This window comes from Perognathus longimembris, chromosome 17 (assembly GCF_023159225.1).
Source record: "Perognathus longimembris pacificus isolate PPM17 chromosome 17, ASM2315922v1, whole genome shotgun sequence".
NCBI lineage: Eukaryota > Metazoa > Chordata > Mammalia > Rodentia > Heteromyidae > Perognathus > Perognathus longimembris.
In genome coordinates this window covers 27,609,824-27,637,024 of record NC_063177.1, presented here as the reverse complement: position 1 = coordinate 27,637,024, position 27,201 = coordinate 27,609,824, and the positions used below count along the sequence as shown (strand labels likewise).

The 27,201-nt window shown below is 45.8% G+C and overlaps 1 protein-coding gene, 1 long non-coding RNA gene and 1 pseudogene across 2 annotated transcripts in view; 2 read left to right on the top strand and 1 right to left on the bottom strand.

The window, feature by feature from the left end:
- The first annotated feature begins 798 nt into the window (after positions 1 to 798).
- LOC125365216 lies at positions 799 to 1,419 on the top strand (annotated as a pseudogene).
- A 2,208-nt stretch (positions 1,420 to 3,627) lies between these two features.
- On the bottom strand, positions 3,628 to 26,913 carry LOC125365217. Its single transcript, XR_007213670.1, has 3 exons — positions 26,453 to 26,913; positions 21,043 to 21,045; positions 3,628 to 3,662 (listed from the first exon to the last, which is right to left on the bottom strand). It is a non-coding gene; the product is annotated as an uncharacterized LOC125365217 (long non-coding RNA).
- Ypel2 (yippee like 2) overlaps positions 23,135 to 27,201 on the top strand; it is a 57,315-nt gene continuing 53,248 nt past the window's right edge. The window contains exon 1 of the mRNA XM_048365155.1: positions 23,135 to 23,285. The gene's annotated coding sequence lies outside the window, so the exon portion shown is untranslated. The remainder of the gene's footprint in view (positions 23,286 to 27,201) is intronic.

Genomic DNA, 27,201 nt, shown 5'->3' with positions numbered 1-27,201 from the left:
GCAAAGTGCTTGCCTATCATGCATGAAGTCCTGGGTTCTATTCCTCAGTACCATATAAACAAAAAGAGCCAGAAGTGGTGCTGTTACTCAAGTGGTAGAGCGCTAGCTTTACAGAGAGGCTTAGGGATAGAGCCCATGCCCTGGGTTCAAGCCCCAGGACCAGCAAAAAAAAAAAAGGTTTTGCAGAAGACCTGAGTTCAGTTCTGCTCAAGCTTGCAAACTTAGGGGCTAAGGTCATCCTTGCTCTGTTCTTACTTCCTCCAATGCTACAAACTTAACAGGAGCCATTATTATCTCACTCATGATTAGAGCAACAGCTTTCCCAGCCTCTGCCTTCTTCAGTCTGTTCTCAATCTAACAGCCAAATAATCTAGTTAGGAACATTAGGCTGAGTGTATGGCTTAAGTGGTTGAGTGTCTACCTAGCAAGCAAGTAAGCTTTGAGTTCAAATCCTAGTATCCTTCCCTCACCACCCCCCCACCAAAAAAAAAAAAACCACAAAGAAAAGAGAGAAGGGGCTAAGAGAATGTAAAGAATATAATAGATGGACGAGCTTATTCAAAGTGTACTGTACATATGTATGGGGGTTATCACAGTGATATCTCTTGTATTATCAGTGTATGCTAAAAAATAGTTTTAAAAGAGAAAACATGGGGCTGGGAATGTGGCTTAGTGGTAGAGTGCTCACCTAGCATGCATGAAGCCCTGGGTTCGATTCCTTAGCACCACATAAACAGAAAAAGCCAGAAGTGGTGCTATGGTTCAGCAAGTAGAGTGCTAGCCTTGAGCAAAAGGAAGCGAGGAGGCATGCGACACTGGGAAAGAGAAAGGGCAAGAGGGACTCCTGCATGCACCTTGGGTCTAGACTGTTCACCTTGAAACATCGCTGAATTCTACCTTCACTTCTGCCCAGAACCCCTGGACTTGGAAGAAACTTGGCTCCTTTCCATAGACTTTCCACACTGATCAACCAAGAGCAGAAAATCTGAAGAGAAGCAAGCAGGAAAAAGAAATTAAACCAGGCCCAAGGAGCAATGCAACCGGCATGATGGAGGTCGAGTCCTCCTGCTCGGACTTCATCTCCTGTGACTGGACAGGCCGTCGGAATGCAGTCCCGGACATCCAAGGCGACTCGGAGGCCGTGAGCGTGCGGAAGCTGGCTGGGGACATGGGCGAGCTGGTGCTTGAAGGGGCAGAAGGATAGGCGGAAGCAAATACCTCTGACAAGGAGGCCAGCAGCCAGCCTGAGAGCTGTGATGGGACCACTTCGTCTTGAGCCTGCCTTTGTCCACAGAGGCTAGAAGAAAGACCTGCCCCCCCCCCCACCGGCCCCCAGAACAGGCGCCCTGGCCCTGGCCCAGCAGCTTCCTCTCTGAGCCCATGTGCCAGGCCAAACTGTGAGGCCCCTTCTCGGAAAGCCCTCTGCACAGGCCCCCGTGCCCACCGCCCTCTCACCACGCCTAGGTACACTTTGAAGACACTGTACGCACAGGATGTTGATTCAGTGGGGCAGGGCTCGGGTCAGGCCCTGTCCGCCTCTGTGGGCCGTCTGGATGGGACTGACCACGTCCTGCCCCGCCCCTCCTTTCCAGCCCCAGCCTTCGGGCCAAGACCTTCTTATCCTTTTTTTTTTTTTTTTTTTTAAGAAACTCTTAGGGGCTGGGAATATGGCCTAGTGGCAAGAGAGCTTGCCTTGTATACATGAGGCCCTGGGTTCGATTCCCCAGCACCACATATACAGAAAACGGCCAGAAGTGGCGCTGTGGCTCAAGTGGCAGAGTGCTAGCCTTGAGCAAAAGGAAGCCAGGGACAGTGCTCAGGCCCTGAGTCCAAGGCCCAGGACTGGCCAAAAAAAAAAAAAAGAAAGAAACTCTTTTAACCTTTTTTTTTTTTTTAAACAAACTTCAAACCTTTCTTCAGCAGAGGGAGGGAGCCGACAATCAATTCCGTTTTGTTCTGGAAACTGTTTCAAGCTGGGTTCTGACCATCTATGCAGCTCTGAGGCTCCCTCACGGAGCTTCTCGGGTCTGTTAGGGAAAGCATTTGGGATCAAAGCTAACTGATTCTTTGCCCTTTCTACCAAGATAAGTGACACTTAGGCCCTGAGAAATAAATGCTGATTTGTGTAGAGGAGAAGCAGCAGCAGCAGCAGCCAAGGACAGTGCTCAGGCCCTGAGTTAAAGCCCCAGGAAGGGTGTGTGGGGGGGTGGGGGGAACATAATGTTAAACAAAAGGCAGGTGGTGTGGTGCACACTGTAATCTTAGCACTTGGGAGACAGAGGCAGGAACGTAGTCTAGAGTCCTGGCCAGCCTGGGCTACATAATGAAACCTTGTGCCAGAAAATGATAACATAAATCTTTTCTCCTCCTCTCCTTTCCCCCTCCTTCTCTTCCTTCATTGTTTCTTCCCTTATCCTGTTTTATTTTCATCCACAGCACATGATAATATATTTGCAAATATTTACTTATTCATCATTTGTCTTCTACCACCAGGATATAAACTACATAAGAATATGGACGTTGTTTTTTCATGGATGTATCTTAGAGTTTAGAATAATGTTTGAACATAGAAAGCCCCAGAAAAATATGTCTTAAATAGGTAAATTTGCATACTGCAAGCTTCAGCTTAAGACCCACTTTCAAATCAGTTTCTGCCTGGAACATGAGCTACTCTTCTTTCCTGATAATGAGCTTCATGATTAATTTAAAAGCTGATTTTTCAGATTGCAAAAGAGGTTTGGGGACAATGATGTCAATCTCTGGGTTGAATTGCAGGCATTGAGATTTTATCAAACCAAAATGACAGTAGGTTGACCTTGGAGTCTAAAGCTAAGAAAGCAGTAGGGTGGGAAATGCTTGTTCAGTTTTTTCACTGTACCAACTGTTGTTGAGCAGTATTATTTTCTCAAAAATAACAATCTGAAAACGTATAAACCCTTGTTTTCATAGGCTAAATTGCTTGTGCTATGGTTAAGAACTCTGACCCTGTGATGAGGCAGCATTGAAAAAGCAAACCTTACGAAATGTGATACAGACAAGTTACAGGAAATTGTTGTTCTAGATCTAGAATGTCCTTGTTTGAAAAGTCAAACACTGAGAAAGGGTAAGGAATATAGAGCAAAAAGAAATCTGTCTGTTGGGTGCTGGTGGCTCATGCCTATAATCCTAGTTACTCAGGAGGCTGAGATCTGAGGATCGAGGTTCAAAGCTAGCTCTGGCAGGAAAGTCCATTATCTCCAATAAACCACTCAGAAAACTGGAAGTAGCACTGTGGCTCAAGTGGTAAAGGGCTAGCCTTTAGCTGAAGAGCCCAGGGACAGCCTTCTTGGTTTGAACTATTTTATTGTTTAGTGATACTGGGGTTTGAACTCTGGGCCTCACACTTACTGGGCAAACGCTCTATCTTACCAGCCCCTATATTGTGTATGTATGTGTATGTATGTATGTATGCATGTCAACACTTTTGGGTTTTTTGCCAGTCCTGGGGCTTGGACTCAAGGCCTGAGCACTGTCCCTGAGTTGCTTTTACTCAAGGCTAGCACTCTACCACTTAAGCCACAGCACCACTTCCAGCCTATTCTGTTTATGTGGTATTGAAGAATTAAATCCAGGACTTCATGCATGCTAGGCAAGCACTCTACCACTAAGCCACATTCCCAGCCCTTAAGTAATTACCTTAGCAAATGAGACATTTTGTAGGCTGAGTGCCAGTGGCTCATGCCTGTAATCCTAGCTACTCAGGAGGCTGAGATCTGAGGATCAGGGTTTGGAGCCAGTCTAGACAGAAAAGTCCTCCAGAGACTCCTGTCTCCAATTAACCACTCAAAAGCTAGAAGTAGAGCTATGGCTCAAAGTAGTAGAGCATTAGCCTTGTGCAAAAGAGCTCAGAGCTAGTGCCCAGGCCCTGATTTCAAGACCCACAAATAATAACAAGAACAATAACAAAGACATTTTGTAGAAAAGTGACAAACCAAGGAGAAAGGACTTTGAGTTTCTTTTTTGTTTGTTTGTTTTGTTTTGTTGCCAGTCCTGGGGCATGGACTCAAGGCCTGAGCACTGTCCCTGGCTTCTTTTTGCTCAAGGCTAGCACCCTGCTACTTGAGCCACAGCGCCACTTCCGGCTTTTTTCTATATATGGGGTGTTGAGAAACTGAACCCAGGGCTTCATGTATACGAGGCGAGCACTTTACCAATAGGCCATATTCCCAGCCCCAGAACTTTGAGTTTCTAGGGGAGGAAAACTTATGGTAAAATCCCTATGTCAGGAAGAGCATGTTGTTATATAAATTCTTCTGGTTCTGTCTCAGTGTAGGTAAGTCTAGGGCCACCGCCAATGACGAACATCTGTTCTTCATAGGAAGGGAGGGGTAAACTTTTTAAGAATTTATGTCCTACTTTTAGGCACATGGAGGTAAGCCGAGATTTCTGTTTTCTTCTTCTTTTTTATTTTATTTTTTTAAACTAGTCCTGGGGCTTGAACTCAGGGCCTGCACACTGTCTCTGAGCTTCTTTTGCTCAAGGCTAGCAGCACTCCATCACTTGAGCCACAGCACCACTTCTGGTTTTTCTATTTATTTGGCAGGGAGGAATCGAACCCAGGGCTTCATGCATGTGAGGCAAGAACTCTACCACTAAGCCACATTCCCAGCTGGTAGAGATTTCTTTTTTTCTACATCATCTCAATTTTCTTTTTCTTTTTCACTTTGTCTCTTTATAATCATATATCAATTATACAAAGGTTTTTTTGGGGGGTGATATTTCCATACCTCAATTGAGTTTAGTTGAAAACAATCTATATGCTAATGTGGCATTTTGGAATGGTATCTACTGTCACTTAAAGTTGTAAATTGTTTTGTGAATTGTTTTTATTTATTTATTTATTTTTGGCCAGTCTTGGGCCATGAACTCAGGGCCTGAGCACTGTCCCTGGCTTCTTCTTGCTCAAGGCTAGCACTCTACCACTTGAGCCACAGAGCCACTTCTGGCCGTTTTCTATATATGTGGTGCTGGGGAATCGAACCCAGGGCTTCATGTATATGAGGCAAGCACTCTTGCCACTAGGCCATATCCCCAGCCCCACTTCTGGTGGGCTGAACCACTGCTCTACTTCCAGCTTTTTTTTGTCATTATTTGGAGCAAGGGTCTCACAGGGCACGTGCGTGCGCGTATGTGTGTGTGTGTGTGTGTGTGTGTGTGAAAACAATAAATCCTTTGGTTGCTGGAGCATGGTTCAGTTGGTATAGTGCCAGCCAATGAGTGGAAGTGTTAGGACAGAGTCCCAGTCCTGGTCTCAGACCAAAAAAAAAAAAAGAGTCCAAGAGTCTCATAGAATTTCCTGTCTAGCTCGCTTTGAACCATGATCGTCAGATCTCAGCTTCCTGAGTAGCTAGGGTTACAGTACTCCTTTGAACACAACTGTACCCTTATGGCATCTGTTGGTCACAGAAACTACTGACCCAGAAAAAATTTTTTCGGGGCTGGGAATGTGGCTTAGCAGTAGAGGGCTTGCCTCACATGCATGAAGCCCTGGATTTGATTCTTCAGCCAAAAGTGGCACTGTGGTTCAAGAGGTAGAGTGCTAGCCTTGAGCAAAAAGAAGCCAGGGACAGTGCTCAGGCCCTGAGTTCAAGACTCAGAACTGGCAAAAAGGAAAAAAAAAGAAAAGAAAAGAAAAAAGAAAATTCTTGTATGTATCTTGTGCACTGAAGGATATTTAACAGCACCCTTGGCCTCTGTTTGCTAGATGAAGCAGCAGCATCTCCCCATCATTAAGACAACCAAGAGGGCTGGGGATATGGCCTAGTGGCAAGAGAGCTTGTCTCGTATACATGAGGCCCTGGGTTCAATTCACCAGAACCACATATACAGAAAACGGCCAGAAGTGGCGCTGTGGCTCAAGTGGCAGAGTGCTAGCCTTGAGCAAAAGGAAGCCAGGGATAGTGCTCAGGCCCTGAGTCCAAGCCCCAGGACTGGCAAAAACAAAACAAAACAAAAAAAAAAAACCAAGAATGTCTACAGGTATTTCCGTATCTCCTGAATCTGGGTGGGGTGGAGGTGGTAGGGATGCAAAATGCTCCTGATTGAGAGCCACAGTACTAATTAGTAGTGTTGGTCACTTAAATTAAGAGCCTGTGGCTGGCCAGTTACATTTCTATTTAGCCACAAGAGGTCTCCCTAGACCCAAATATGGCTTGGATCTGAAATCCAAAGTTAAAAGAATTTCCAAATATTGAATAGTCTTGTGACTTGGTGAGTGGGAAACTAAGGTTTAGCTGAAGCATTTGATCAGTCTCTGGATGAGAATTTCAAACAAATTATGTAGATATTCTCTTCTAAGGAGAGAAACAGAACTCATTCCTTAAGAATATGCTATGCAGCCAGGCTACTACTACTCAGGTGGCTGAGATCTGAGGATCATAGTTAGAAGCCAGCCAGGGCAGAAAAGCCTGTGAGATTCTTATCTCTAATAAAGTACTCGAAGCCAGAAGTGGTGCTGTGGCTCAAGTGGTAGAATGCTTGCCTTGAGCACAAAGAGGCTCAGGGGCAGTAGCACCCAGGTTCTGAGTTCAAGCCTCAAGGACTAGCAAAAATGAAGAAGGAGAAAGAGGAAGAGGAGAAGGAGGAGGAAGAGGAGAAGGAGGAGGAGGAGGAGAAGGAGGAGGAGGAGGAGGAGAAGAAGAAGAAAGAGGAAGAGAAGGAAGAGGAGGAGGAGGAGGAGGAGGAGGAGGAGGAGGAGGAGAAGCAGCTGTGCATAGTGACTTCCAAAGAATAGTAAGGAAAGGGTTGCTAGGAATATGGCCTAGTGGCAAAAGTGCTTGCCTCATATACATGAAGCCCTGGGTTCAATTCCCCAGCACCACATATATAGAAAATGGCCAGAAGTGGCGCTGTGGCTCAAGTGGCAGAGTGCTAGCCTTGAGCAAAAAGAAGCTAGGGACAGTGCTCAGGCCCTGAGCCCAAGGCCCAGGACTGGCAAAAAAAAAAAAAAAAAAAGTATGGAAAGGGATTGTGGGGAGGGGCGTCTGGGCATATCTACAATAGAAAAGCTGGCCAAGACTACATCATCCAAATGAACAAGGTCCACATCAATGGTGATAAGTCATATGGATAATGCATTCTGATCACATTTTACTTCTGTGGATCTTCTTTTCCTGCACATATTACCCTAGTTTAATTCTGCAAAAAACAATAGATAAATTCTAATAGCAAGCCAGTCTGCAATATATTTGATTAAGACTCCTCAAACCTGCCAAGGCCATCAACAACAGTTATTGCCAAGGGAAGCCTAAGGACATGCGGTACCTAAATGTAATGTGCTATCTTGGGTGGGATTCGGTAAGAATGGAAAAATGACATTAAGGAAAAAACTGAGGTATGGCTAAAGGTATGGCTTAAGTGATATAGGAACAGCCTAGCAAGTGCAAAGCCCTGAGTTCAAATCCCAGTACCAGGCTGGGAATGTGGCTTCGTGGTAGAGTGCTTGCCCAGCGGGCATGAAGTCCTGGGTTCCATTCCTCAGTAACACATAAACAGAAAACGCCGGAAATGGTGTTGTGGCTTAAGTGGTAGAGTGCTAGTTGGCCTTCAACAAAAAGAAGCTCAGGGACAGTGGCCAGGTCCTGAGTTCAAGCCACACAACTGGCACACACACACACACACACACAAAGATCCTTGTCAGGTGCTGGAGGCTTAGGCCTATAATCCTTGTTGTCCAGGAGGCTGAGATCTGAGGATCCCCATTTTCAAGCTAGCCTAGGCATGAAAGTATGAGACTCCAATTAACCATCAAAGTAAAAACAAAAAAACAAACAAAAAAAAAACCACCCAGAAGTGGAGATATGGCTCAAATGGTAGCTAAGCAGGAGCATGAGGTCCTGAGTTCAGGCTCTAGGATCTTGAGCACAGAGCACAGAAAGGCTCAGGGACAGAGCCCAGGCCCTGATTTCAAGCCCCAGGACTGGCAAAAAAAAAGAAAAAAAAAGTCTAGGTCCTCACACCTGTAATCCTAGCTACTCAGGAGACAGATCTGAGGGTCGCAGTTGCAAGCCAGCCTGGGCAAGTAAGTCCATGAGATTTTTGTTGTTGATTGTATGGCTCTAACTCCTGGCCTGGGTGCTGTTCTTGACCTTTTCACTTCTCGTTTTTGAGTGGTTAATTGTAGATAATGTTAGGTTTTTTGTTTGTTTGTTTGTTTTTTTGACCAGTCCGGGCCTTGGACTCAGGGCCTGAGCACTGTCCCTGGCTTCTTCCCTCTCAAGGCTAGCACTCTGCCACCTGAGCCACAGCGCCCCTTCTGGCCGTTTTCCATATATGTGGTGCTGGGGAATCGAACCGAGAGCTTCATGTGTAGGAGGCAAGCACTCTTGCCACTAGGCCATATTCCCAGCCCCGGTAATGTTAGGTTTTTAAAGTAGGTAGCCGGTAAAGGAGAATGCCAGGTGGTATTAAGGCAGGAGAGAAAGTTTATTACAGAACTGCTGGCCAGTGGCCAAGGTGATGCATGGACAGAGAGAAAAGGGAGAGAGGAAGCGATCCCCATCCAGCTCTGCCTTCTCTAGGTGTGGCCAGGTGGATTAGGATGTGACCCCAAGGAAGAGGGGGGTAACTGCTTCTTGGTCTGCTGGTTACCCAGGTAACTGGGTGGAGACTTAATGAGGTGGGGGCATCTGAGGTGGAGCCCTCAGGGGATGGACCTTATAGATAAAGAGTCTCTCAGGGATTTTTCTGCTTGGCTTCCTTGGAACCAAAATCATCAGATCTCAGCCTCCAGAGTAGCTAGGATTATGGGCAGGAGCCACCTGCATTGGTCCATGAGACTCATCTCCAATTAATCACAGAATAGGCTGGAAGTGGCATTGTGGGGCTAGTGGCAGAGTGCTAGCCTTGGGCAAAAAGGAGCTCAGGGACAGCAACCAAGCTGTGGGAGTTTGAGCTCCAGAGTATGTGTGTGTTGGGAGGGGGGCGGGGACGGGGAATTCTCTTCTAAGCTTCCTCCTTTGAAGCATCCTTCAAACATCTCCACACATTCCCTTCTGCCATTAGCTCACAGACATGTTTGCACAAAGCTAGAAAAGTAAACATGTATGAAGGAGACAAAGCCATGCTTCACAACTTGCCAGACATTTTCTCATAGAAGTCTTTCAACATAACCCAGTGAGGTAAGCAGGAAGAGATTATTATCAACTCTTTTTTTTTTTTCTTCCCATCCTGGGGCTTGAACTCTGGGCCTGGGCTTTGTGCCTGAGCTTCTTTTTGGCTCAAGACTAGTGCTCTACTACGGAAGCCACATGCCACTTCTGACTTTTTCTGAGTAGTTTATTGGAGATAAAGCCCCATGACTGATCAAAAAAAAAAAAAAAGATTTGGGAAGCCAATGGAAACCTAACCTGTGACTTTCATCCTGTGGGAGAAATAGTTTTTTGGGGGGAGCACATGCAAACCAGTGATATTTTGGGTGGCTTATTATCACAGCCAGAAATAAACTAAAAGTTGCTATGTGCTGAGACACTTCTAGGTGCCTCAGTTCATTAGGGAACCAAAGCTCTTCACTCTCATCTATGTATAGAGCTGCCTGCTTTATTGTTTTTGTTGTTTATATTACCTTTTTTTTTCTGTACTAGTTTTTTTTGTTTGTTTGTTAGGTAGGTACAGGAGCTTGAACTCTGGGCCCCTCTGGTTCTCCCATAGCTGTTTCACTTAAGGCTGGAGTTTTACCACTTGAGCCACAGTTCCACTTCTGGCTTTTTTCCTGGTTAATTGGAGGTAAGAATCTCTTGCCTTTGTCTACCTGGGATGGCTTTGAAACATGATTCCTTGGGTCTCACACTTCTGAACAGCAAAGATTACAGGCATGAGTACCAGAGCCAGGCTGTACTGTGGTTTAAACTCACGGCTTTGTGCTTGCTAGCCAGGTGCTGAGCCACACTTCATCTTTTTTTTTTCTTTTTAAAGATTTTTTTTTTTTTTTAATGGCTGAATGTTTCCTTCATATAGAGGCACTGATATTGATTCAGCCAATTTGGGGGACTTACATTATTCCAAAACATGCTTTCAAAAGGTAAAACTCATTTTTTTTACTGTATATCATAGAAAGCATATATTATATTTTACTTATTACTGAATTACTGAGAAAACCACTAGGATGACAAGATCCAGTCAAAATAGGATATGAATATAGATACTTGTGAAGTCAATGAGAAAAATTTTTTTTTCTCAAACAGGATCTGACTATATAGCCCAAATTAGCCTGAAACTTTTTGTTTGTTTGTTTGTTATTGTTGGTTGTTCAAGGGTCTACCACTTTTGAGCCACAGAGCCACTTCTGGTTTTTGAGTGGTTAATTGAACATAAGCGTCTCAAGAGGACTTTTCTACCTGGGCTGGCTTCAAACCAGTCCTCAGATCTCGGCCTCCTGAGTCTCTAGGATTACTGGCTCAATCTACCCGTGCCCAGCTTAGCCTGGAACTTTTGATCCTCTGTAGGTCTATACTGTTGTGTGGTGGAATATACCTTAAATCAGATATAAATCCAGCCCCAAGAAAAATAGAGAGGCCACATTTTGAGAGGAAGAACTTTGGAGTCCTTATTGTAGCACTAGCAGACTGGAGGTGGCCAGTTACAAAGACCTGCAGCCCCCAACAGAGCTTGCCCCAAGCTTTTAAAGACAAGCCACAGCAAAGTATTATACATAAGCACAGCACTAGGGCAGGGCCCCCCTGGGGCTAAACAACACAATCTACAGGTTCCCCAAGTCAGAACCACCTTGGCTCTACCTAAGCAGCCAACACCTGCAATTCAAAGGATGGTTTATCTCACCTTTAGGCCTTGGAGCTGGGTGGACAGCCCTCCGTCTCCTGGGTAGGCTACTGAGGATGTCGGTGAAACCAGCATCCCCCAACACCTGGCCAAGTGCCAGGATGGCTGGGACTCAGTATCCTCACTTCAATACCACCATTTACCATGCTTGGTAAAACTGCTAATTTTGATATAAAATTGGATAATGTTCTACGGTGTTAAAAAAATAAAAACTTAAGGGTTGGGAATGTGGCTTAGTGGTAGAGTGTTTGCCAAGCATGCATGAAGCCTTGGGTTCAATTCCTCAGTACCACATATACAGAAAAAGCTAGAAGTGGTGCTGTGGCTCCAGTGGTAGAACACTAGCCTTGAGCAAAAGATAAGGGACAATGCCCAGGTCCTGAGTTCAAGCCCCAGGTCTGGCAAAACAAAACAAAAACCTTAAAGTTTTCTTCCACTTTAAAGAAGTAAGAATCCTCCATGATGTTTTAGACAGTTGAAAAATATATAGGCTTTAATCAACTTCAGAGTTACCTTCCTCAGATAGTCAATATCATTTTAGTACTAACTGTTGTAGGGAGCAGTGCTGACTCCATCTTGATTAGAGAAACATGGTAGGAAATGTTGGGGGGAGATTAGGTCAACCTGACCCCAAAATTCTGCTTCTGTAACTGATCTCCTACATCTGAGCCAGGCTTGCTTGTTTGTTGCTTGCTCTACCCTCTGCGTCAACCCCCTACATCTGTGCTACACTTTTACCTTTATAAACCCGTTTCAGGACTGCTCGGGGTCACGGTGGCAACTCCCGAGTCTACACTGTGTCTCTGGCCAGTCAGGCCGCTTTTCACAGTCGCAGTTTCAGCTTCTGAGTCTGTGCTGCATCCCTGGCTGGTCAGTTCGCTTTATGCTTCCCCAATAAACCCATCTTTTTGCTTGAGACTGTCTCTGATTGGTGGACTCTTGGAGGGACGGTGAATTCCGCCCACCTTGAGCCCCTTAACACTAACAACTTAAAAATATTCTAATCTGGGCGCTGGAGGCTCACACCTGTAATCCTAGCTACTCAGAAGGCTGAGATCTGAGGATCATGTTTGAAGCCAGCTTGGGCAAGAAAATCTCCCAGACTCTTATCTCCAATAAACTACTCAAGAAATGCCCGAAGTAGAGCTGTGGCTTAAGTGGTAGAGCACTAGCCAGGAGCCAAAGAAGCTCAAGGACAGCACCCAGGCCCTGAGTTCAAGCCCTGAGACTGCCCCTCTGCCAAAAAGAAATAATTAATTTTTTTGAGATACTGGTTTTCAGGGGTGGAGGCATGGCTCAGTTAGATGAACACCTGACTAGAAAGCAAAAGCTCTTGAATTCAAATTCCAATATATTGGAAGAATATACAGGGTCTTGCTGTGTGGTCTGAGTGGGCTTCCATACTCCAGGACTCATGTGACCCTCCTGCTTCCACTACTGTGTAGGACACATCCTTTTACATAGGTTGTTTTTTTGTTGTTTTTTTTTTTGCCAGTCCTGGGGCTTGGACTCAGGGCCTGAACACTGTCCCTGGCTTCTTTTTGCTCAAGGCTAGCACTCTGCCACTTGAGCCACAGCGCCACTTCTGGCCATTTTCTGTATATGTGGTGCTGGGGAATTGAACCCAGGGCCTCATGTACAGGAGGCAAGGACTCTTGCCACTAGGCCATATCCCCAGCCCCTCTTACATAGGTTTTTGTGCGGGCTGCGAATATGGCCTAGAGATAGAGTGCTTGCCTTGCATGCATGAAGCCCTGGGTTTGATTCCTCAGTACCACATACACAGAAAACACTGGAAGTGGCACTGTGGCGCAAGAGGTAGAGTGCTAAGCGTGAGCAAAAAGAAGCCAGGGACAGTGCTCAGGCCCTGAGTCCAAGCCCCAGGACTGGCAAAAAACAAAACAAAACAAACATTGGTCTTTGTGCTGGGGGTAAGTCTATATTTTTTGTTGTTGTTTTGTCTTTTTTTTTTTTTTTTGTCAGTTGTAGGGCTTGAATTCAGGGCCTAGGTGCTGTCCCTGAGCTTTTTTGCTCAAGGCTAGCACCTTTTGAGCCACAGTGCCACATCTGGCCTTTTTTGTTCATGTGGTGCTGAGAAACGGAACCCAGGGCTTCTTGCATGCTAGGCAAGCACTCTACTATTAAGCCACATTCCCAGCCCATAAGTCTAACTTAAGGATGAATTTCGAGATAACCAAATTATCTCCATAGAAATGATACCGAATTAACCTTTCAGTGAACAACATATGTGTAACTTTTTTTTTTTTTTTATCATGGTGGGGTTTGAACTCTGGGCTTAGGTGCTGTCTCTGAGCTCTTCAGCAAAAGGCCAGCTCTACCACTTGAGCCTCTACCACTTCCGGTTTTCTGGTGGTTAATCGGAGATAAGATTCTCACAGACTGGGGAGCTGGAACCGCTCACACCTCTGCAGCCCAGACTCGGGAGCTGGAACCGCGTGTACGTGTGGCCTTCCAGCCTGGTTATAAGGCAAACATCACAGACAAACTTGCCACACGCAGGTGGCCAATGAGGATACAACACTTACAGAGCATGCTAGGCCGCACGCAGGTGGCCAATAGAGTTACAGTCTGTCTCATAGTATCTGTTGGAACCAACCTATCATTCTAGTTAGAATTGGCAAATGGATTTGGCGGGGCTCACGTGATGCAGGTGGATTCGCCTACTCACAGGAGGGCACGGGTTTAACCTTGAACGTTCCTTGAACTTTCCATGCTTCAGGTGGTCAAGCAGTTTACACAATCTTATCACAGCAAAGGGGAACTTCCCTGGATAGGGTGGGGGAGATTTTAGTGAATATGGAGATGGCTTCTGCTATAATCTCAGCTGGAGTCAACCTGAAGTTCCTCCACAGCTAATGATGACACTGGCCAGATCTGACCTCCCTATTACATTTATCACATTCTAGGTTTTAGACCGAAGCTGGGTGTATCAAGATTTGTTGTGATATATTTCCAGACTTTTACTTAAAATTCTAATGTGAGGTTAGGTTAACAGGTTCATAGCAATGACTATTAAGAAGGCCTAAAGGTAGCCCAAGATAATTTTGATTATAGACTCACCACAAGATCTCTTTACAATCACCTTGTTTTACTCAGTCAAGGTCAAGCAGTCTGAAGGCTCTGTGTGTGTGTGTGTGTGTGTGTGTGTGTGTGTGTGTGTGTGTGTGTGTGTGTCCTAGGGCTTGAACTCAGGGCTTGGGCTCTGTCCCTAGAGCTCAAGGCTAATACTCTACCACTTGAGCCACCGCCCCACTTCCAGCCCTTCTTTTCTGTTTATGTGATAGTGAGGAATGGAAACCAGGGCTTCATGCATGCTAGGCAAGCACTCTAAGCCATATTCCTAGTCCCTTTTATTTCATTTTTCCCCTCAAGGCTAATACTCCACAACTTGGGCCACAGTCCCACTTTTCTTTGTGTGCTTAATCTGAGATAAGAATCCTGTAAAAACGGGCATGTATCATGAGCCACCAATGCCCAGCTTATTGTCACTGGTTTTCTTCATTGCTGAAGTTGGAATCCAGGCACCAGTGGCTTAAGACTGTAATCCTTAGCTACTCAGGAAGCTGAGATCTGAAGATTGTGAATTGAGGCCAGCCCAGGCAGGAAAGTCCAGGAGACTCTTATCTCTAATGAACTACTCAAAAACCGGAAGTGGCACTGTGGCTCTAAGTGGTAGAGTGCTAGCCTTGAGCAAAAGATCTCAGGGACAGTGCCCAGGCCCTGAGTTTAAGCCCTACCACTGAAGACAATAATAATAATAATAATAATAATAATAATAATAATAATAATAATAATATAGTTTGAACCCTGGACCTTGGGCATGGTAGTAGGCAAGTATTTCCACACTGAGCCACACCTAGATACCCTCTGCTATTACTTTTAGAGAAAGATACTAAGCCCTGCACACTTTTGCTCCTGGTCTTTTAGCTTGGCATAGGGTTTTACTCTGTGGCATAGTTTGATATTGGGAGGAAAACTGTGTAAAGGGGGTTCTTTTTTTTTTTTTTCTGCCAGTCCTAGGGCTTGAACTCAGGACTGTCCTTGGCTTATTTTTGCTCAAGGCTAACACTCTACCACTTGAGCCACAGCACCACTTTTAGCCTTTTCTGTTTATGTGGTGCTGAGGAAGCAAACCCAGGGCTTCATGCATGCAAGGCAAGCACTATACCACTAAGCCATTGTGGAAACCAAGTGAAAGGTGTAGGGGAACCCCCCTGTTTTGAGTCCCTAGAAACAGCCAACTTAGACAAGGTAGTGGGCCTGGGGAAGGGCAAACCTAAGGGGAATAAAAGGAGACAAAAGCAGCTTGACCTAGCTAGAGCTGCTTGGCCTTTGCAAAAGAAAGGAATGAGGAAGACCACTCAGTTTGCATGTTTTAGTTTAGAGGAAGTTCCAGAAAGAGATTTAAGGTTAATTAAGAAGTTAAATAGGTAAATACAAGTCACACCCAGAACTAAGAATTGGTATTGCTTTGTTTACCAGAGTTTACTGGAATTGTAATCACTAACAACAATTCTGCTTCTGTATGTCTGCCTGCTTGCTTTGCCTAACGCTGTGCACAGCTAAATAAAAGACTCCTAGCCCAAATGACTGAGTGCTGGTGACTTTGTCTGGAATCGAGGCTCACCTGGGTGTCTGGCAAACAACACCATATTCCCAGCCCAAAAGGAGGTTCTTTTCTTTTTGATGGTGTCTGAGAAAAAAGAATGAATGGGATTTTTTTTTTTTTTTGTCAATCCTGGGCCTTGAACTCAGGGCCTGGGCACTGTTCCTGAGTTTCTTTTTGCTCAAGGCTAGCACTCTACCACAGCACTATTTCTGGCCTTTTTCTGTTTATGTGGTACCGAGGAATCAAACGCAGGGCTTCATGCATGCTATGCAAGCACCCTACCGCTAAGCCACATTCTTAACCATGAATGGGATTCTTGAGGTCTGCTGAATGATCAATGTTCAATTCCATAGCATTTGCACTTTTTCCTAGCTCCTTCTAAAAATGGAGGAAAATATGTTTTAGATTGCTTTGAGAATTATATGTAACTAGGAAGACTAGAAATTGCCCTGAATGCGGAAAGTATTTTAGATAAATGGCAACAGCTGTTTGGTTGAGTCAGGCTGAGGTTCAGGAAGGCCAGGAAGACCCTTCCCAGCCACAGTCTACAAAGCGCAGAGCCAAACACTTTCATGACTGAAAACAGTAACTTGGATGGGGATCAGAGAAAGCATTTATTGTACATGAAGAAACAAAGCAGTCACACGATCTGTCTGTGGGAAGACAGCACCAGGCTGTACTCTGTGATGTAATGTCACCAGACCTTACCGATGGCAGTGGCAGGGGACAAGGGGTACAGTAAGCCTGGGAAGATTTACTCTTTCTCCCCACCTAGGCAGAGCTGGTTGGTATGGCCATGTGAGAGCCTGTAGCCTTTAGCCTCCTGGAAGTTTCCATTGTACTGTGCTTTTTTTTTTTTTTTTTTAATGTACTGTGCCCTTTTTTCTTATAGATTAGTCTGAGGTCTCAGGTTTAATGTGATCTTACTTGAAAGCAAGGCTGCTATCCATTAATCAGTAGAGTCTGAGAGAAAGGCTCTAGCTATCCAATCTAGCTAGTATTCCCACTGGGTCCTGGTTAGCTAGAAATCTGCAGGGAGGGCCTATGGTGTGCCTGGTTCTGAAAACACCAGGATGATCTGATAGGGCTCCAGCCCAGCAGAGCCTGGCTGAGAGGACTGATAACGCCTAATTGGGAGTGTGGAAGTTGGGTGATGTAATAGAGCTATGAATAAAGTGCTATTCAGGGCACTGAGAAGAGAAACATTAATTTTACTAAGGAGGGGAAGGGAAACTCCTCCTCAAGAAGAGACATTTGATCTTGTCTTTAGACTGAGTCAGCAGGCAAATGGCTTTGAGATAAATGAGGAAGGGAAAGAACAAGGGGGGGGAGGATAAAAAAGAGAAAAATATTTCAACTGAAAGAAACTGCTGTGACAGCTCGAGACTGGCTCAATCCTGTAATCCTAGCTACTCAGAAGGCTGCAATCTTATTATCACAGTTCAAAGCCAGCCACGGCAGGAAAGCCTATGAGGTTTTTTATCTCCAATTAACCACTAAAAAGCCAGGAATGGAGATATGGCTCAAATGGGAGAATATCAGCTTTTTTTTTTTTTTTTTTTTTTTGCCAGTCCTGAAGCTTGAACTCAAGACTTGGGCACTGTCCCTAAGCTTCTGTTTCTCAAGGCTAGCACTCTACCACTTGAGCTATAGCACTGCTTCTGGCTTTTTCCATTTATGTGGTACTGAGGACTGAAACCCAGGGCTTCATGCACATTAGGCAAGCTCTCTACCATTAAGCCACATCCCCAACCTGGAGATTACCATCTTTGAGTAGAAAGCCTAACCAGAGGGCTGGGAATATGGCCTAGTGGCAAGAGTGCTTGCCTCACATACATGAAGCCCTGAGTTCGATTCCCCAGCACCACATATATAGAAAACGGCCAGAAGTGGCGCTGTGGCTCAAGTGGCAGAGTGCTAGCCTTGAGCAAAAAGAAGCCAGGGACAGTGCTCAGGCCCTGAGTCCAAGCCCAGGACTGGCAAAAAAAAAAAAAAAAAAAAAAAAAAAAAAAAAAAAAGCCTAACCAGAGTGTAAGACACTAAGTTCAACACTCAGTATCAACATAAAACTTCAAATAAGAAAAAGAAGTCAAGGCACTGGGAATATGGCCTAGTGGCAAGAGTGCTTGCTTCATATACATGAAGCCCTGGGTTCGATTCCCCAGCACCACATATACAGAAAATGGACAGAAGTAGCACTGTGTGTGTGGGTCAAGTGGCAGAGTGCTAGAAAAAGAAGTCAAGCATCAGTAGTTCATACTCTAGCTACTCAGGAGACTGAGATTTGAGAATCATGGTTGGAAGCCAGCCCAGGCAGAAAAGTCCCAGTGAGACTCTTATCACTAATTTACCACTAGAAACGTGGAAGTGGCGCTGTGGCTCAAACTGGTAGGCCTTTAGCAAAAAGGGCTCAGGGACAGCACCCAGTCCCTGAGTTCAAGCCCCACAGACTGACAAGAAAGAAACTGCTGGGACAGTTTCTGTGGGGGTTACTATACATAATCATTTGACTAGTAGAATACTCAATGTTCATCCAACAAGCTGATTTTCTTCTTTTATGATGTTTAGGTTTGACCCCAGGGCTTTGCACATGCTAGGTAAACAGCCTATTATTCAGCAAGCATATTTGTCAGACATTATTCTTGGCAGCAAGGATGCAACAGGAAGCAATACAGACAAGGTCCTGGATGATTTTGTGGAATTTGCAAGTTAGAACTAGATGGGACTGAAAAGAAATAGGGCTTGGGAGCATGGTTCAAGTGGTAGAGCATCTGTTAGAGATCCTGCATTTAAAACACCACCAATGAAAATATACACACACAAAAAAGAAAAAGAAAGGAAAGAGAGAGAGAGAGAGAGAGAGTGAGAGCGAGCAAACAGCAACAATAACAAAAGCCATAATTGGTAGAGGGTCAGCCTTGGGGAGGGGGGAGCCTCATAAGATCTCACAGTCCTGAGTTCAAGCCCCAGTGTGTACACACACACACACACACACACACACACACACACAAAGACAAACAAAAATAAATGAACAACATAATCTCAGAGAATGGTATGTGCTATAAAGAAAGCCATTTGGGCTGTAAATATTGATGGAGTAAAATTGTCCTCACAATAAGTTTCTAACTTTAATAAAAATATACCAGAACCTGAAAACTGAAAACCAGCTTGGATAAGGCATGAGAATCCCCTGAGGGCAGGAGTAAGTAAGATTGACAAGTCTGGGAGACAGCTCTGAAGGAAGGACCTGAGACCTGGTGGGAAGAGGCAGCTCTCTTGGGAGCAAAATGGTGGCTAGAAGAGCCAATCCAGTCAGTCAGCCCTCCCTGTCTATGGGCTTTGCATTGATAGGATTAAAAATATTTAAGAAATGTGTCTGTACTGAACATGTATGTATCTTTTCTTGTCACTATTCCCCAAACAATAGTCTAACAACCATTAACTAGATACACGTTGTATTAGGCATTGTAAGCAATTTCGAGGTGATTCAAAGCACATGGGAAGATGTGCCCAGGGACCTGAGCATCTGCAGAGGGGGTACCCACAGGGAGGTGGAGATGGTACCTATTCCCCGTGGATTCTGGGATGACTACACAAACACTCTATAATAGGACTAGGCCTAGCACATTTGAGGAACAGAAAGGCTGGTTTGACTGGAGCAGGGTGAGCCAAGGAGAGAGCCTGGCAGGCCTAGTCAGTGAGCCTGGGGACCACCAGAAAGAGTTCATTTTGAAGACAGGCCATCTGGCTGCTAAGAGTGGACTTGAAGGAAGGAGCTACATCAGGAAGTCATTGCTAACGCTAGGCATGAGAGCTCAGTGGCTCTGCTCAGGGTGGCAGCAAATGTATATCATACAAAGAAGCTGACAGGGCCTGTTGATGCAGTAGGGGAGGGGTAAGCAAAAAGAAGACTTAGTTCATTTCAAGTGATATAGGGAATTCAGATGGACACAAAAGTGAACCAATTCAAGGTCTTGCTACAGAGTTGACCTTAAACTTGACATGTTCTCAACCTCCTTCCCAAGTGCTCACATTATAGGTATGAACCACCACATCTGACTCTACTAAATAATTTTCAAGTCAAGTATAAGGTTATGGCTATTTTTCATCGACTGAACCAGTTAAGATCAATGCCACCACTGTTTATGGAAGATTATATAGAATTATTGGAGAAGGCTTACCTATAACGCTGTTTTACAAACTTACAAATAGTACCTAAACAGTATCAGGAAGACAGATTTGAGTTGTGATGTGCTAGACAACAGAATTGTGTGGTTATCTTTATGTCTAGATAATATGTATCTGCTAACACAGTTTGATATACGTAATGGATTTTATTTTTTCTCTTTGCATTTATAGTGAATTTGCAATCTTAGGCTTATATAGTACCTGAGTTCAAAAACTGAATGATGAGCTATTATTTTTGAATTTTGTTCCCAATTAGTTTTTCTTTGATTTTGTTTATTGGAATTGTCTCTCTTTTATGACATCTTTTTTTTTTCCAAATTTTTATTATCAAACTGATGTACAGAGAGGTTACAGTTTCATACGTTAGGCATTGGATACATTTCTTGTACTGTTTGTTACCTTGTCCCTCATGCCCCCCTCCCTCCCTCTTTTATGACATCTTAAGTGAAATATGAGTGTGAAAGTGAAAAGCACTGACATTACAAGACCTGCATTCTATATTTATATGTCCTGGAAAAATCACTTCTTTTGCTTTATTCTTATTTTAAAAAATAAATGCATTTGGGGCTGGGAATATAGCTTAGCGGTAGAGTGCTGGCCTACCATACATGAGGCTCTGGGTTTGATTCCTCAGTACCACATAAACAGAAAAAGCTGGAAGTGGCATTGTGGCTCAAGAGGTAGAGTGCTAGCCTTGAGCAAAAAGAAGCCAGGGACAGTACCCAGGCCATGAGTTCAAAACCCAGGACTAACAAGAAAAAAAAAAAAAAGCTAAAAAGCTAGATCCCCCTCTCCCCCCTCCCCTCCTCTCCCCAACACACAGTGACCTGTTTATAGTAGCGGTACCCATGTGACCACACTGGGAACACAGGATTAGTGGGAGAAGGTACTGGAAAAGAGCGTCTATAAAGCCAGTCTGCTAATCTCTCTGTGAGGACAGGAATCTCTCAAACTTTTTTTGGGTCCAGTCCTGGGGCCTGGGCACTGTCCCTGAGCTTCTTTTGCTCATGGCTAGCACTCTACCTCTTCTGGCTTCTTTGGAAATGTATTCAAGAATCTCATGGACTTTCCTTTCCAGGCTAGCTTGGAACCTCGATCCTCAGATCTAAGCCTCCAGAGTAGCTAGGATTACAAGTGTGAGCCACCCACTCAGCAGTTTTGTTTTTTAATTTTTTATGAGAGCTCTATCTGACTGTGAACGGGTTTTTTGATGTCTCTCTACAGTGTTTCATCTCCCTACCCCCAGGATAAATATATATTTATTCTCACATTCTCCATTGCCCTCTGTTTTTTCTTCTCACAACATGTCCAAGTCAAGCAGGAAGTACTGTACATGTTGGGTACTGAGGGCAAATAAAGGTGTTTAGATTCAGCAAGAAAGAGAAGTAGCTTCTAGTACTTTATTTTACCTACTACTTAGCTTCACTTCTCCCTATTCCTTGTCAACTCACAATGCTTGGTTCTTTTTACTGGCAGAAAATACGACCTAGGTTTTAAAATGTTCCTTTTTGCTGGCTGGCTAGCTAATTCTATTGTCTTCCAGCCTTGTGGTCCTATTGCCTTTTCCAGTTTCCTGCAATCACACAGCTTGCCTGTAGGGGTCCTCAGAGCTTCCTACTAACCACTGATTCAGGCAAGACTGCAGCTAATACCATCTTTTATTTAAAAAGTAACAGTAGCCACCAATCTTGTTACATAACATAACAATATCCTGGAGTGTTAAACCAAGTCATAATTTACTCAGTGCAAATCTTGCAACACTAATATTCACTAGTACAATATTGCAGAAATGGTGTAACAAGTTTGACTTTCTGGCTTCTTAGAACCTGAGAGCTGTAAGGGGCTTGACAAATCATCTTTCAGTCTTCCTTATTTTATTTTTGCAGTGCCATAGGTAAGAGTGTGTGCATGCGTGCATGCGTGTGTGCATGCGTGTGTGTGTGTGTGTGTGTGTGTGTGTACCCAGCCTCTGCTCCTCAAACCCAGAGCCTCAGGCTCCACTAGGCAAGTATTCTACTATAGAGCTAAACTTTCTTTAAAGAGTGGAAAGAAATTGCCCTGGAGGCAGATGAATTGTTCCCAATCAAGTTCTTGATAATCTAAAGAATTTTTTTTTATCACATCTTAGATTAAAGATCAAATGCTGAACCTTTCTTAAGCTGCTTTCTTACCGGAAAGCATTTATTAATGATTTAAACTTTGCAAACTGTCCATTATAAGCCTTGACCTTGCCTTTACTTACCTTGAAACTTCAAACGAGGGCTGATACTTAAGACACGTGATAAGGTATTGTTGCTTTAAAAAAAAACCTAACATTGGGATTTTATTCATAACCAACCATACAGTGTACATGAACTGAACACAAGTTGATTACACAAATCTGTTTTAAAGACAGCCTAGTGGACTTAAGGCACCCAGGGATCCACCCGGGAACCATTCTGGGTTTTGTGTTCAAATTATGGAGGCAGGTTGGAGTCGGTTGGGCTTGAAGCATCTCATATTCTGAAAACTGCTCAATAAAAGATGAGTTTTCCCTTTCTCTCCTTTTATTTTATTCTTCCTAAAATGTCAATAGAAACAGTTTCCCTGGGTGGACTGCGGAACCCCAGCGGCTTAGCGGAAAGGCTGGACCTGCTCTCTTCTCTGGCAGGGTCAAGCACTCTTTATCAAATTGACCTGTTTTCCTACTGGGAGACTCTGCTCCACTCCACCCACCTGCTACCTTACCCTGTATTTCCCGATTGCCAGGAGTTTATTTTTTAACCTTCTCTTCCTTGAAAAGCACCACCCCACTTGAACCCAGAACGTAGGTTCCTCCTCTTTGATCACTCTATCCATCCTACTTTCGCTCCTGGGTTTGGGTAACCCAAATTCATCTTTTCCAGTGCCCCTACAAACTTCTTCCCTGAGCTTTATATACCAGCGGGGCCAGGAGAATTAGGGGAAATGCCTGGCTTCCCAGAAGGCCAGGTGGGACCGGTCCCGCTTTATTAAGTTCTACTGCCTCGGGTCCTGAGGGTACTACTTCTGGTAACTGAGATGTCAATGGTTTAAGTTGTAGGGCAGGAATTCCTACCCATGCCCCGACCCCCCTCTCCAGTAGAAACTCTGTAAACATTTCCCCTCCTCTTCCCCAGCCTTGACCTGGAGACAAACCCTAAACCCAAACAAACAGCCTCCTCCCAGGCGCAGAAAGCCCACCCATCCTCATCATCCTATCTCCTAGCCCCGCCCTCCAGTTGCCTCAACCCTCTCCAGACTCGGCCCCACGCCGCCCGGGTGCACTCCCGGCACCCAAGCCCCGCCAGGGCCGAGGGGTGGGGGGCGGGATGTAGGGGAAGCAGGGGGCGGAGTTCCGTCCTCTGCTGATTGGCTCCACGCGGATGGGCTGCGGCCGTACCGGGCCAACCCGCGGCGTGTTGCTATGAGCTGAACCGAGGGGATAGGCGCGGGGGCGCGTCCATCACAGGGCAGGCAGCCCCCGGCCAGGCCCGGGAGGGATGCGGAGTGGTGGCCGCAAAGGCAGTGCAAGGGGCTGTGGCTTTAAGAGCGCGCTGGGAGCTGCAGACCCTGCCGGAGGCGCGTCCTTCGCAGCTGCGCACCCCTGCCGAGCCGAGCCCGGCGCTGGCCGGACGGGCCAGGCTGCTGCCAGGTAAGTGAGGCGGGAGCGCTGAGCCTGGAGCGCGGAACCTGGAGCGCGGCGTGCGGAGCCCGGAGCGAGGAGTCTGGAGCCCGGAGCGTGGAACCTGGAGCCCGGAGCGCGGGGGCGTGGGGCGCGCTGTCAGCGCGGGCTCCTGCTAGCCCGCACTGGACGCCCGCCCTGCGATCCCTCCGGCTAGGCTTCGGCCGAGAGCGCAGCTCCTCGGTCCCAGACCACGGCGGCCAGGTCCGCGTCTGGGGTCTGTCTGCTTTGGGGGCGCGGAGCGGGCCGCCGGGCCCACGTGACCGGTTTGTTTACAAACACTGGCGGGGCCCTGCGGCGGCCCAGCGGAGCCCAAGCGGAGCCCGCCGCGGCGGCCGGGCCGCTGGTTCGGGGTTGGGGACCCACAGCAAGAAGCCAGGTGGGGTTGGGGTCGGGGAGATACGTCCTCTGCCTGTTCCTTATGGTCATCCTCGCGGCTGGCACTTGGTGGGATCAGGGTATATGTGTGTGTGTGGAGGGGCGGGGGGACTTGAGGTGTCTAATGGCCCCGCGTGACTCTGAGGTCCCCTTGGAAACACTGGGGTCCCGGGACGCCGCCCTGGGGGCCCTGCCTTTGGGGATGGGGCGGGACTAGCCACCACCCCCCACCCCCCTGCCAAACTCCTTAGGAGCGCTTTGCCAGCCCCGGGCTGAGGTAACCGCAGTGAGTTCCTGCCTCCCGGCACCTCCCCAGCATCCGTGCCAGAGGGGGTGGGCGCCAGCTCCCCTGCCCTGCCCAGTGTGAGGGCCGCTGCAGTGATCAGCTCCCAGGAGCTGCCATTGAGGGGAGCCAGGTCTCCCATCGCTTGGAGTTCACCCTGCTTGCTTGCTGACAGGCCTAAGGTGTTTTCCCCCTAGGTGGTGGGCATGGGGCTGAGGGGTGGGAAGGAAAGAAGGGGACACTTGTTCTTGTGGTCCTCTTATCCAGGGGTCTTCTCCCCCTCTAACTTTTACACTTCGCTACAAGAATGAAAATCACATAATGAGTGTCCTTCATCTCTCTCGCCGTGCCCCAGCTGCGAATGGCACAGGGACTTGCTCCTGAGCCTTCCTGCATTCTTTGCCATCCCTTGCATCTCTGAGAGAGTCTTCCTTTTTGGCGAGTCTAACCAGACAACGGACTGTTCTTTTCTCTCCCATCCTTTCCTCTCTGTTCCTTTTAGTCCAGCGAGATGAGGCTCCCTATCCAGAGCTTTGGGCAAGAAGGGCAGTGGCCCACTTTACTGTACCCACTAACTACAAGGAACCTAGGGGTGGAGGTGATAAGTACATCTCACTAGCTTGATTTCCTATGTTTGATGTCGTCCAGTGATCTTCTGGTCCTGGGGACTTTTGACCTGTGAGATTGGATTGAGCATTCCCTGCCTTTCCTTTCTAACTAGTCTTTGACATTGGACTTTGGAGATGGGTGTAACCTGAAGTGGGTCCACCAGTCCCACACTTCCTTAGCACTTGATGCCGAGGCTTGCATCTGAGGACCATTTTCATTCTTCTGAGCTGTGACATAAGTGCCAGCAAACACCCTCCCCCCTCCAAACAGGCCAGACCTCAGGAGAGCTGTGTAAACTACCTTTGGTATATGCTTTGTCCCCAGCTCCTTGGTGTAGGCCCCTGAGCAGGAATGGAGTTGGGAGACTTGGACTCATCCTCAACTGGGCTTAGCCTGATCAACTTAGGATTCAATGACACCATCTTTCGGTATCTCCGCTTGAACTAGAAGCAAGCTTGAAGTTAGGGTGGAAAATAAACAACTTCCATGACAATACTGGCTTCAGGAACATAATTTTTCAATCTTTTGAGTAGGAACCACCTTAACAAACTTACACAGTACCTGAATACATACAGGTCTATAGCTAAAATAAGTTCCCGGAAACAATAATTACCCTTACTATCTGCAATGTATTCCATTTTTTTCTACTTCATTAAAAAATACCAACTGGTAGTCATGACTCATTAATTTGATTTCCTAACCAAATAGGTCATGACCCATAGTTGGAGAAACATTGCTTTAGGGCGGAGGTCCTAAAACTTGAATGTCCATAAACATGGCCAGGGTAGTGTTTAAAAACACAGAGGTGTTTATTTACAGTGGGTCATGGGAATCTACATTTTTAATAAGTGGTCCATGAACAATGAGCATTAACTTGAATATGATGTATAATTGGGTATCTGACCCACACTCCATGCAAGCAGAGATCATTAGCTTCAGCTTTGAGAAGTTAAAGAGCCCTGTGTAGTTCTCGATAGCCAGGAAGCAGTTGGTATAAGACATCCGTGGCCATCCCTGCTCTGCTTCACTCCAGCTCATTTGAGGGCTGCTGTTTGCTGTTCCGAATCATTGGATGTTTCTGGGTGTGTGGGGGTTGTGAGTAGTGCTGATGAGTTGCTGTACTGTTCACAGATGTGAGTTTTCATTGTCATAATGTTCGTGGTTTTGAGGCAGCAACTCAGTCATTGTGCCTGGGGGATTAACAATTGGCCAGCAGGAGAAAGGATTGATTTTGCTTAATATCTGGATGGTATTCCAGACTTTGTAGCCTGGGGGAAAAGACAGGCTGGTGACTTTATTTGAGGAGTAGGGGAATGGGGGGGGGGTGTCATGCCTGTCATCAGATGTAATAGGAGATGCAAGTTCCCACACCTCTTTGCCTATTCAGCATTGTTTCTTTCCCATTGTGAGGGCCCAGCTTCTGTTTGCAGGTGGATCTTGTTAGTCATCCAGTTTCTGATGCTGTCACCTCTTACCTCCTGGTATAAATAAATATACACCTATGTGGCCATTATTGTGTAGTAGAAATATTGCTTTTGAATTAATCAAAGCTCTAATGTAGCTTCAGAAAGACTATAACTTATTCAAATTTAAATTTGACTATGGTCCTTTGTTTTTTGTTTTTGTTTTTTGCCAGTCTTGGGGCTTGAGCTCAGCACCTGAGCACTGCTCCTGGCTTCTTTTTGCTCAAGGCTAGCACTCTACCACTTGAGCCACAGCGCCACTTCCAGCGTTTTCTGTTTATGTGGTGCTGAGGAATCAAATTCAGGGCTTCACGCATGCTAGGCAAGCACTCTACCACTAAGCCACATTCCCAGCCCTGTGGTCCTTCTTTATATAGGAAGATGAACTGTGGACTTGTTTAAACTAACTTGAATCGTGTTCCTATTGGCCAAATGCCTCACTTTGAGAATGTCTTCAGCAAATGGAAAAAAAGAAAGCAAAATAGCATGGCAAAGAATAGGATCTCTTAGGATAGGGAAAGCTGAGGGAAGAGATTTAGATGAGAGTCTCATGGGAGGACAGGATCAGTTCCCTCAGCATTCCCCTAGGAATCTGACAAGCAAACTATTGGGTGCTCTGACAAAAGTATAAAAAGGTCTGGGAAAGGAAGAGGCATCCTTTTAAATTTGAGCCTATAATGATGGAAAGCCAGCCAGATCCTGCAGACTAAAAGGTATTTTGTTAGAGTTGACACATTTTCAGTGATAGTATTCTTAACGAAAGGAGACAGATAGCTGCTTGAGTCTCTTAAGGGATTGTGCCTTTCCTGAAAGCCATGGATAGAGCTATGGAGGGCTTCAGAGTAAGTTAGAGTATGCCACTCACTCCCCTGTCTACGACTTACCAGGGGCTTCACTTCTGATACAATCCAGCTTGCTTCTCTGTAGTCATTGCATGCCTGTCTCAACTCCTTCCCCAGATTCTCCTGCCCTATTGCCTGCCAGTCCCCCCTACTCCTGGCCACTTCATTTCTACAGTAGCTGTACTGTTTCTGGGACATGCCATGCTTCTATTTATTTGTCACAAGACTCTGCTGTTAGGCTTACTTTCCTTCTAGGCTGCCCTTTCTCCAAATTTTTGGATGATTGACTTCTCACATTCAGAGCCCCTAGG